Here is a 12,158-nt window from a genome sequence, read left to right as displayed (position 1 = left end):
ATATTAAAAGTTTTATTTTATAAATGCTGCAAAGACATGTATATGACTGATTTGAAAAGAGACTTAATTATTTTATGCTAAAATACTAATTTACAAATCACAGTTTCGATTAATACTCATAAGAAGAAACTGCAAGAAACTTATGAGATAGGTAATCTTTTTTCAACTATTTGCCTAAAACTTACATAAAAAATTATAATACATGTATACATATATACTTAAACCTATAAAAATATACCTACTATTATATAAAAAAAATACTGATAAATAGAAAAAAATATACAATTTATTATTTTTATTTACTGGTCCTTCTTCTTCTTTGATGGAAAATAAACTTGTTTGTCCATTTTTCATTTACTTGTATTTGTCTTATTTATTTGTTCCATCATCCATGTCAGTTGTCTCATGCACCTAGACATTAACAGGTATATGTTAATACATCTTATATAATTTTATAAAAAGGTAACTTACTTATCATAAGTTTCATCATTTAAAGATTTTAAAAAGTTTGATATGCTTTCAATTTCTCTTGTTGATTGCTTGTTCAATCGTTGTACTGCTACTTGTTGATTTTCTGTCGTCTTCTCATTAACAAACATTTCAATTTCTAGACTATGGCTAGCTTCAATATTATTGGAAGAACATTCCCCAAGGAGTTCACCTAAAACAGAATCGCTTCTCTTCCTTTGCTCACACACCATAAAGACAATACAAAAATAAGGCTTACAGCGATGCTACTGGTGATCATCCAGGCCCCTTGTGTGGATACCCTAAAGGACTATATAATGTTACCTGCACCAGCTACACATTAAGTACATGTTTAACAATCCTTCACTAAATAGTACAATGAATATGTACAGTATGTAATAAATACTTTGCTAGAATTGAAATTGCTACAAATTTACCTCTAAAATTGATTCGATTGCAACAATATACTTTTTCAATCTTGTCTTCAATTTTCCTTGTGCGAACAAGTGCATAGTTTGTGCTTATTTTATGCTCTCTTAACCATTCCTCAAATCTTTCTTCGCTGGAAAAATGGAAAGTTGAGGACTCTATTTTGATATCATGACTTACCTGTAAATGAGCTTCAAGTCTTTCATAAGTCTCACAAGAATTGTTTCGATATGACTCGGCACACCATAAACATCGACGGAGAAAATCTTTATTTCCTCCAGAGTAAATTCCATAGGTCGGTGAAGGAAAAGAAAAGGCCTGTTGACTTTATATATTTTAATTAATATATATATTCTAGATTATTCAACAGCCTATGTACAATGCCTTAAACTATAACAACACCTATGATTATCTTTGATTATAAATAGGATATACAAATAAACGAGACTAATTTAAAGAGAGAGAAATTAATGAGCGTTGCTTGACGAGAGTTGGAGAGAAGAATTATTAAGTTCGGAGATCTAAACTGAGAGAGAGTCGTAAAGAGAATGCTTTTATGTTATTTTACATTTTTGTCAACCTCTTAAAAAGCAGGTATATTTCCCACCCAAGGGTTGCGTGCCTTTCTCTGTTTCCAAGAATTTTGATATTTTCAAGAGAGCCAGATGAGAAATTCGAACATGTGCGACACACTTGAAATAACGATAAGGCACAAAACCTTTTAAAAGGAAAGAAATAAAAATGGTTCAATTGATATTTGAACATACACCCCGGCCTTGAAGGCTCTGCCTTCAATAAGCGGAAACTAATTAACTTATTGTTACTTAACGAGTTTTATAAAGAGCTAGAACTAAAATTAGTATATACATAAATCTTTATACATAAATACCTAAAACTTTAAATGTATACCAAAGACTTTAACTTATATACGTAAATTTCTAAAATATAACTGCCTAGGTAACTTTAATTAAATTCAATCTTCGAGTTGAGGTAATGGGCATAATTTAGTTATGTTTCTGACGTAAATACCCTTGCTTGTTTTTATCTTAGTTAGTCTAACGTGCCCATCCTTGCTCGGGATAACCTCTAGAACCCTGGCTAATGGCCATTCTAAAGGTCGTGTGTTATTTTCCTTTAGAAGAACAACCTCATTGACCTTAATATTGCGTTTCTTGGACAACCATTTAGGCCTGTTCTGCAAATTATTAAGGTATTCCTTGATCCACCGTTTCCAAAATAATTGTTGTATTTGAATACATTTTTGCCAACGATCCAACCGATTTTTTGAAATATTGCAGTGATCACGATCGGGGTATGAAGTGAGTGGTGCACCTATTAAAAAGTGACCTGGAGTCAAGCAATTTAAGTCAGAGGGGTCATCGGATAAGGGCTGAAGCGGTCTGGAATTTAAAATAGCCTCAATTTGAGTCAAAATAGTGGCAAATTCTTCAAAAGTAAGCTGCTGATCACCGATTACACGTTTAATATGGTGTTTAGTGCTTTTAATTGCAGCTTCCCATAAGCCGCCCCAATGAGGAGATTGTGGGGGACTAAATTTCCATTGAATTTCATAACTAGAGGAAAAATTATGGATGTCATTTTGAGTTGCTTTGGAGGACAACATCGAATAAAGTTCTCTAATTTGATTATTAGCACCTAAGAAATTGGTTCCATGATCGCTGAAAATTGTGGTAGGGAGACCTCTTCTAGCAATAAAACGTTTTAGACATGCCAAAAATGCCTGAGTCGAAAGGCTTGAGACTAGTTCGATGTGAACAGCCTTGGTTGCCATGCATACAAATAAGGCAATATATCCTTTTTCAACTTTAGCGCGCCTTAAATTCGATGCCTTTATAAAAAAGGGTCCACCAAAGTCCACACCTACTTTAGAGAATGGTCGAGAGGGTACAACTCTTTCCTTGGGCAAATCTGACATAATTTGTTGAAAGGTCCGTGCTTTAAATTTAAAACAATTTAAACAGTTGATAGAAATCTTCTTAATTTCTCTTAGGCCGTTAAGAGGCCAGTATCGAAGGCGAATATTTGATAAAAGTGTTTGGGGACCTACGTGTCCCAGTCTGAGATGTTCCTTTTGTAACAAAAGGTTAACTACCTTATTATTAGAGGGCAATAAAATAGGGTATTTATGATCATAGGGTATCAGTGCTTGTGATAATCTACCTCCGACACGGATTAGGTTGTCTGAATCAATGAATGGATTTAATTTTAAAATTTGTTTGTTAGCAATTTTAACGTTGGGTGATTTAGAGAGGTGGAGGAATATGGTTGAGAATGCCTGGCTTTGTATTGATTTGAGAATAAGAAGTTCTGCCTTTTTAAGCTCGTCTAAGGAAAGAGGACCGGCTCGTTTAATTACCTGAGCCCTAATATTATGTACAAATCGTAAAATGTAAGCTAATGTTCGTTGTAGCCTTGTATACTTTGAAAACCTTTTGAAAAGTAACTCCCAAAAATTATTTATTGATGTAAGTAAAACTGTGTTGACCTTTTTGGTTTCTTCTGCGGTTGTGGAGTTCTTAAAATCAAACAGATTTAAATTTACTTCGGGGTATTGTAAGAATTGTGGCCCGTGCCACCAGACGCTCGAGTTTATGAGCTCGTCAGGTTTTAAACCCCTAGACAGGTAGTCTGCCGGGTTGTCTTTTGATTTTATATGACGCCACTTCCAATCTTGAGATAATGACTGTATTTGTGATATTCGATTGGCAATAAAGACGTTGAAGCGAGAGGGCTGGCTATTTAACCAGCATAAGACGATTTCAGAGTCAGTCCAGAGATTAACTGATTGAAACGAAAAACGGTTTTCAAGGATAGAGAGAATTCGAGCAGTTAAATTTGCGAGTAGTAAGGCTCCACAAAGTTCCAATCTGGGTATAGTTAACTCCTTTATTGGGGCAATTCGACTTTTAGATGTTATGAGGTGGCATGACACGGTATTGTCAGGATAGAAGGCTCGGATGTACAAACATGCACCGTATGCCTTCCGGCTTGCATCGGAAAATCCGTGTATTTCGCAAAACCTGAAGTCTCTGCTGAAGAGAATATATCGAGGAATTTTTAAAGAGTTAAGCTTTGAAATAGTTTGAAAATAATCCGTACAGTCGTTTAACATGGTACCTGTAATTGGGTCGTCCCAACCATGTTTTAATTTCCATATTTCTTGCATAATGATTTTTGCGATTACGATAACTGGTCCTATTAAACCCAAGGGGTCAAACATTTGAGCTATGTTTGAGAGAACTAACCGTTTAGTAAGAATTTGCTGTATAGAAATTGTCGGCACATTTATATAAAACATGTCCAACTCAGAATTCCATCGATTGCCTAAAACTTTATTGGAGATTCCTTCTATCTTAATATTGTAATCTTTGCTTAGTTGAGGAGGGGTAAGAGATAATTTAATTTTTTCTAAAAATACACTGGAGTTAGAACACCATTTATGCAAATTAAAATGACCCAATTTGCATAATTCAATAAGTTCAAAATAAAGTGCGACTAAATCATCAATTGAGTTTTGTCCGCAGAGAATATCATCCACGTAACATTGAGAAAGGATTGCTGCAGAAGCGAGAGGATATTTTGATTTATGTGTGAGTGCCAATTCTTTAAGCACACGTGTAGCTAAATAGGGAGCACAGTTAGTTCCGTAAGTGACTGTTAATAACTCAATGCATTGTAATTTAGAAGCAGGGGATTCTCGCCAAAGAATATTTTGAAGATAAGTTTGATTTGGGTTTACTCGGATTTGTCGGTACATTTTTTCTATATCAGCGGTAAGCACATATTTAAAACTTCTGAACCGCAAAAGAATGTCAAAGAGTTCCGGTTGAACAGTCATGCCTTTGTGCATGACGTCATTTAGAGACAACCCCGTGGAAGTTTTCATAGAACCATCAAACACAACACGTAATTTCGTAGTTTGACTACTTTCACGGAGTACGCAGTGATGGGGTAAAAAATATTTATTCTCTAGCTTTTCGTTTTTTAAAGAGAGGGGGACTACACGGGCATGATTCAAGGAAATGTATTCATCTATAAAGGCTTTATACTGAGTGTGAAGGGCTGCATCTTTTTCAAGGCGTTTTTCTAAATTAAAAAATCTCTTTTTTGCGAGATAAAATGATTCACCAAGCATAAAGTGTTCCCTGGGAGTTTTAAGAGGCAGATTTACTTGAAATGAATGATCAGTCAACACGATCGTGTTATTGCAAAAATTACTTTCTACTGCTAATTCTTCTGGGGTCACTTGCATGCCTACAGGATTTGAAAAATTTTCTATTGACCAGAATTTTTCCAGGAGGTAATCTAATCGGGGTTCCTCATTCTGTCCTTGGACAAGAAAACAACTATTATTAGCGTGGGGTCTATTAAAAATGGCATGAGAGGGGATTAGGCCCGAAATAAGATAACCAAAATGAGTACCAACTAATGTAAGAGATTGTTCATTGACTGGAACAATGTGTCCGGAGAGAATTTTGTAATAGACATCGGCTCCAAGCAACATATCTATACAAGAGGGTCTGTTAAATGTGGGATCTGCAAGTTCAATAGAGGGGGGAATTTGCAGCATGTTTTTATTTATTCGATAATGAGGGGATAATTCGGTAATTTTATTTAATATACAACAATTTACATTCATGGAGAAGGGACTGAGTGTTGAGGATATTTTTAGAGATATTACCTTATTTGAGTGCTCGACGTTTCCTCCAATACCTGAAATCTGAACATTTTGAATATCAGGGGTTAGTTGCAGCCTGCCTAATAATGACTCTGTCATTATTGATATGGTACTGCCAGGATCGATAATCGCCCTTGCAGGGACGCTCTGACCATTTTTAGCGAGTATATTTACAAGAGCTGTGGCCAATAAGACTTCATTATCATCGTGGGCAAATACTGCAAGGCTTGTTTGATTGTTGGTCGCGCTAGCGTCTTGTTGCTGGTGATTTCTGGAGGGACCACTTGAGGGGTTGGCGCTACAACTGGGTTGAACATCATTACGTTGTTCATAGGGTGAGCATGAAACTTGCGGGTTAGGAGTATCGTTATAGTTTCGTTGTGAATTGCCAGGATGTCGCCAATCAGAGCCAGAACTCTGTGGCGTGGGAGAATGTAAAAGAGAGTGATGTTTTTTCCCACAACTTGAGCAAGCTAACTGAGAACTGCAGTCACGTACATGATGTTTTGAACCCAAACAATTAACACATAACTTGTTTTGATAAACAAAATCAGATTTTTGCCTTAAGGGTAGGTCTCTAAATTTCATGCAGGTATAAATTTTGTGAAAGGAATTATTGCAAAAACTACATCTTTTAAACCTTAATTGAGAATTATTGTTTTGACTTTGAGTACGGCCCTGTTCACGATTATTGTCTTGTACAAGATGAGTATATCGATGAATTTTAGGCTGAGATGATGTATTTCTCTCTAGGGGTGGACCGTTATAAAGAGGTGAGGCCTTTTTAGCCAAAGGTTCTGAGAGATTTTCTAAAACAGAGCACCGGCATTCGAGAAAGGTGAGCAAATCGTCTAGCTTAGGAAAGGTAGCCGATTGACTATTGGATGTTTGCATTTCTCTATCAGAGATGTATGCTTTACGGGTACCAAAATCTAATTTTTGTGAGAATAAATAAATAAGCATTAGATCCCAATGTTCGACTGGAATTGCTAAATTTTTAAGAGAGTCTATATTTTGTTTAATTTGTACTATAAAATCACGCACGGTTTGGGCGTTTACCTTAGTTAAACTAGGAATTTCAACTAAGTTTTTAATGTGAGCAAATATAATTGATAACTGATTATCATATCGTTGTTTAAGAGTGTCAATAGCAATTTCTAAGTTACAATCAGTTAATTGCAAGGTTTCGATTAAGTGTAGAGGTTCGCCTTTTAAATATGATTTTAGGTAAATTAATTTTTCTATGTTTGTGAGCATATGATTGTTTACTATAAGAGTGTTAAAGAGTTGATAAAAAGCATTCCATTTTGTGAGCTCTCCACAAAACTGAGGTATACTCAGCTGCGGCAAATTGACATTAGGTTTTAGCGTTAGAGTTTCATTAGGAACTGTTTGTCCACGATTTTGAGTAAAACAAAGAGACTTAATTTTTGTCTTCAACTTCGCCAAACAAGAGTAATATTTGTCGTCGACGCTATCTTTATCTTCATTAGTTGAATCAATAATTTCTATTTTCATTTGAACGTCTTCATATTTATTAAAGGCTTGAGTTAAACTATCTAGTCTGACTTCAAATTCCATGTAATTGGTCTCTGTGTCGACTGATTTATTATACCAGTTAATAATTTTGGTTATTTTTCCTTTATATATTCCGCGTTCTTTAACTAAGGCCTCTAATTGTTCAGTCATTTTAAATTATTACAATAATTTTACAACAGAAAAAAGATAGAGAATTAAACTAATAATGTAAGGGAACAAAAGAATTTAGAGAATACCACAACCCGTTACAGTGAGTATAGTATTCAAATTGCCAAAATAAAAACGATAATTTTACATTAACACAGGATAGCTTGCATACATTATTATGCTAATAGAAAATAATTCTTATCGTAGAGATTAGTACATATCAGCGTAAAAAGAATACAACCGAAATAAAAAATACAACTTATTTAAGTAACCACTACAAAATAGAGAAGTTGTGATCATGCAATAAATAGTACAGATTCCAATTAGAAAATTGTTAGACTTTGTTACAACAATGTTTGTTTTAACTAAAACGAGTTTAGATATACCACAAAAAGGAGAGAAAGAAAATGATGAGAAATTATGCAAGAGCTGAAGTACATATATTGTGCGATATATTGTATCACACTGGAGTGATACGACGAGAATTTAATTAGAGTTTTATCAGAGATTAACGGCCATAAGTCTCTAGCAACTACTCCTACCTGGAAGTTCTGGAACTGTGAATTATGTGTTTTATTTTTTCACTTTTGTTGCACAATGCACAAACACTAGCACTACCTCACTTCACAGAAAACTTGTTCTTTTTATATACGAGCGAAAAAAAGTCTTATTTTTAAACTAGATGTCACGTTTTAGTCTTTTTTATTTATATCCGGCTCGAAGGACCAACTAATGTTTCGATATGACTCGGCACACCATAAACATCGACGGAGAAAATCTTTATTTCCTCCAGAGTAAATTCCATAGGTCGGTGAAGGAAAAGAAAAGGCCTGTTGACTTTATATATTTTAATTAATATATATATTCTAGATTATTCAACAGCCTATGTACAATGCCTTAAACTATAACAACACCTATGATTATCTTTGATTATAAATAGGATATACAAATAAACGAGACTAATTTAAAGAGAGAGAAATTAATGAGCGTTGCTTGACGAGAGTTGGAGAGAAGAATTATTAAGTTCGGAGATCTAAACTGAGAGAGAGTCGTAAAGAGAATGCTTTTATGTTATTTTACATTTTTGTCAACCTCTTAAAAAGCAGGTATATTTCCCACCCAAGGGTTGCGTGCCTTTCTCTGTTTCCAAGAATTTTGATATTTTCAAGAGAGCCAGATGAGAAATTCGAACATGTGCGACACACTTGAAATAACGATAAGGCACAAAACCTTTTAAAAGGAAAGAAATAAAAATGGTTCAATTGATATTTGAACAAGAATACTTAATCTCTTTGCATAAGGGACAAGAAATGTGTGACTTTGGGTTATCTGGGAGCTGCTGCTTATGAATAACCTTAATATGTTTGTTTTTAGCTGAAATGGAATAAAACATTTTACTGCATAAGTGGCACATATTTTTGTTGATAGTTTGGTCCTGATTCTGATGGTTTTAAATAGAATCCATCTTTACAGCTAAAATCGCTGAATTGGAATTAATACAGCTTTTCAGGTATTATTTTAAAACACTATAAGCAACAATATGGTCAATATTTCACAAAGAAACAAAGGAAAGTTCAGTATAATCGCAATAATCGATCAAATTAGTTGGAGCTTTTTTACAAAAGTAAACAACCAACAACAAACGCAAAAAAAGCGGGAACATTCGTGTCATTCACGTCAAACGACCGAATTTTTCTCCGAACATACACGATCACCGGCGGGAATCGGGTGCTTTTTAGTGGCGTCTGTGCTAGAGGCGGTTTTCGCGCGCTTTAAAACGATATTATTAGACCTCGTATGTCCGTTTGTTTACATTTAAAAAATACGTTTATAATTGCGTTGTTCTTAGTAGTCTCAGTTTTTACGTGCTAAACTTTAAAATAAATTGTGCTAACATGTCTGGAAGAGGATTAAGAATGTTAGCACTCGTTCGAAATAATTAACAAAGTGAAATTCCTGAAGTGGACAGGGTATTACCTCCAGAACATTCAATGCCTGAAACTAACCTTCAAACAGGTATGGATTTTATATAAATAGTATTGTATTTTTTTAATATTATTATTTTGAAAATTACTTACTTTCGTTAGCAATAAAATTATCTTCTCATCGCTTAAGGATACTTTTAAAAGAAAGTAAAATGAATGCCATAGCTAAATATTGTTAAAATTGTCATACAAAACCAAATATTAGATAGGTTTTAACTTGTTTAATATTTTTGAACATTGGGCCAAGTGAATAATTAATTATATTATATTTTTTAAGTAAAACCAACTAATTTAAACTTATTCACTTGGCCCATTGACCATTGAATAGTAGTTGAGTTAGCATTTATTATTATTATCCTATAATATTATTATTTATTTTCCTAGCTTAAAAAGTTTTTGTTTTGGTAAAGACTATCTTATTTTTAAATCAAGCAGCTTATGTAATTTTAATTTTATTTTAAGGCCAAATACCAAAAGCATCAGAACCTATTAGTCAAATCGAATCTGAAGAAATCACGTCACTCCTACTTGTCCTAACAGAATGTACGCCCAATACCTGTAATTTAATATTATAATTTTTGTTGATAGAATTAGATGATTGTGTGTTTGTTTATTGGGTTTTAACTCGGTATTTTAGTAATGCTTGGGAACATTTTTTTGAAAATAACTGTATTAAGTTTTTAGTACTGGATATAACTGACTCTCAGATAAGTGCAACAAAAACCAATATAATAATTGAATGTCCTGAAGATATTGCTCATGAGCTTGGCATCACAGTCGATGATGGCGAACCAAAATCAAACCAAGCAGAGCCTTCCATCTCAACTGGGATAAATACTCAGCATTTCGACATTATCCTTAAAGATTCTGATAGTTTTTGTGTTCAAAATCAGCATGCAAATAATAATTCTGATGATGAAAATTCTTCACACTCTCGTCAGTCAGTGCTCAAGCACTGACGACGAAAATTTCGTAAATGACGAAAACAGACAAGAAGCTGCAAATCCCAAAGAAAAGCAAAAGCGAAAGTGACTGCTCATTATGGCAAAAAAATATAAATATTGCTAAAAGAAGAAAAGGAGAAGAGTACCAAGGTAGGCAGTTAAGTGAAGGGAAAAATGATTCCAGTATTAAAGAAAAAAAGACACCTTGGTGAAGCTTGTTCTCGCGCGTCGTATTTCAAGACTCAAAATAGAAACTGTAATCAGTTTACTCACGAGGATCGTTTAAAAATTTTTAATAACTGTTTGTTAACTATTCGTTTCAGGACTAATAGATGTTTGTCCACCAAAATCAAGAAAAAATGATCAGCAAATAAAATCTGTTACTTTAGTTTATCACTTAAAAAAGATAACCAAAGGTTAAACGTATGCAAACAGATGTTTTTAAATACATTGGGCATCGGAGAATGGACTGCTAGAGAATGGGCTTTAAAAGGACACCATAAGTCTTCTCTTAACATAGAAAAATTGAAAGTTCAGCTAAAACCCAAACAAAAGAAACATTTTGAATCATTTCTAAATGTTCTGCCGAAAATGCCTTCGCATTACTGCAGGTCCCAATCTAGCAAGTTATATTTAGAGTCTATCTTTAAATCCAAACCAGAAGTTTATGACGTATACGTCGAAAACTGCGCTGAAGCCAAAATAAAGTCATTATCCCTTAGCCATATACTAGAAAAAAAATTAATATTTCACAACTTTACGTTGTTTAATAATGTTACACACGCAGTTACCTATTACGTCTGGCATGAGGCCGAGGGAAATGTTACAGCTAATGAGTTTTCCTCGTGCATTGTAGACTATATTGAGAAAAATCATTATGAACAATTAAAAGAAATAATTCTATGGAGTGATGGTTGCACATATCAAAATAAGAACTCTATTTCATCAAACGCACTTCTGCAATGTTCAGCACTAAAAAATAAGAGTATTATACAAAAGATTTTAGAGAAAGACCATACACAAATGAGTTGCGATTCTGTGCATAGCGTAATAGAACGCAAAATTAAGAATAGAATTATCAGTGTGCCTGCTGATTACGTGAATATAATTGAAATGTCACGAAAACATCCTATGCCTTACAATGTCATTTATTTAGAACACACATTTTTTAAAGCATATTCTAATTTAAAATATTATAGTTCTATTCGTCCCGGAAAAAAGGCAGGTGATCCAGTTGTTACAGACATAAGAGCCTGGAAGTATAATGGATCAAACCTTACTATTGAATACAAATTAAAAATGACAGATATTTGGCAGCTTATACCTCAAAGACCAGGGAAATTTTTAACTTGAAAGCCTGCGGATTTATATACCACTGCTCCTGGAATTCAAAAGGACAAGTATGACCACTTGCAAGTGCTAACCAAAGTTCTTAAAGCAGACTACCATCTGTTTTACAAAAATTTAAACTATTATTAATTTATAAATATTATAAGTTTTTGTTAAATATTTCACAAAGTTTGTAAGTTTCAAAATAAAATGCCCTGATTACTTGTTTTCTTTTTTTTAGTTCCCTCACAAACCTCGTAAGTATAACTAATTTATAATATTCAAACCTCGTAAGTCATATTTTTCTATATAATTCGGTAATATTAGTCCAAAAACAAAAAATGTATACCATATCATTTTTATAAACAAAATAAATACAGTATATAATCAGTATATTTTTGTTTTACTTAACACATTGTAAATAATACCGTTTTTGAGCTCTCCTGAAAAGTTCCTGTTTCATACTTACGAGGTTTGAGAATATTGTCGACGATTTGTTGTTAAGCATCGATGTTTTGTTTGGATATTTGAAAAATACTAGCTAGTTATATCATAGCTAATATAATTTAATAAAAATTATACGTGCTCGACACTACTAAGTACCTCTTGAAACACAAT

The 12,158-nt window shown here is 33.6% G+C and overlaps 1 long non-coding RNA gene across 1 annotated transcript; it reads left to right on the top strand.

Annotated features, from left to right (window-relative positions):
• The first annotated feature begins 9,035 nt into the window (after positions 1 to 9,035).
• Positions 9,036 to 9,857, top strand: LOC126739361 (uncharacterized). Its single transcript, XR_007661609.1, has 2 exons — positions 9,036 to 9,298; positions 9,730 to 9,857. It is a non-coding gene; the product is annotated as an uncharacterized LOC126739361 (long non-coding RNA).
• The last annotated feature ends 2,301 nt before the right edge of the window (positions 9,858 to 12,158 follow it).

This window comes from Anthonomus grandis, chromosome 8 (genome assembly GCF_022605725.1).
Source record: "Anthonomus grandis grandis chromosome 8, icAntGran1.3, whole genome shotgun sequence".
NCBI classification, from domain to species: Eukaryota; Metazoa; Arthropoda; class Insecta; order Coleoptera; family Curculionidae; genus Anthonomus; species Anthonomus grandis.
Note: the sequence above shows the minus strand (reverse complement) of the source record. Positions and strands in the feature narration are given on the sequence as shown.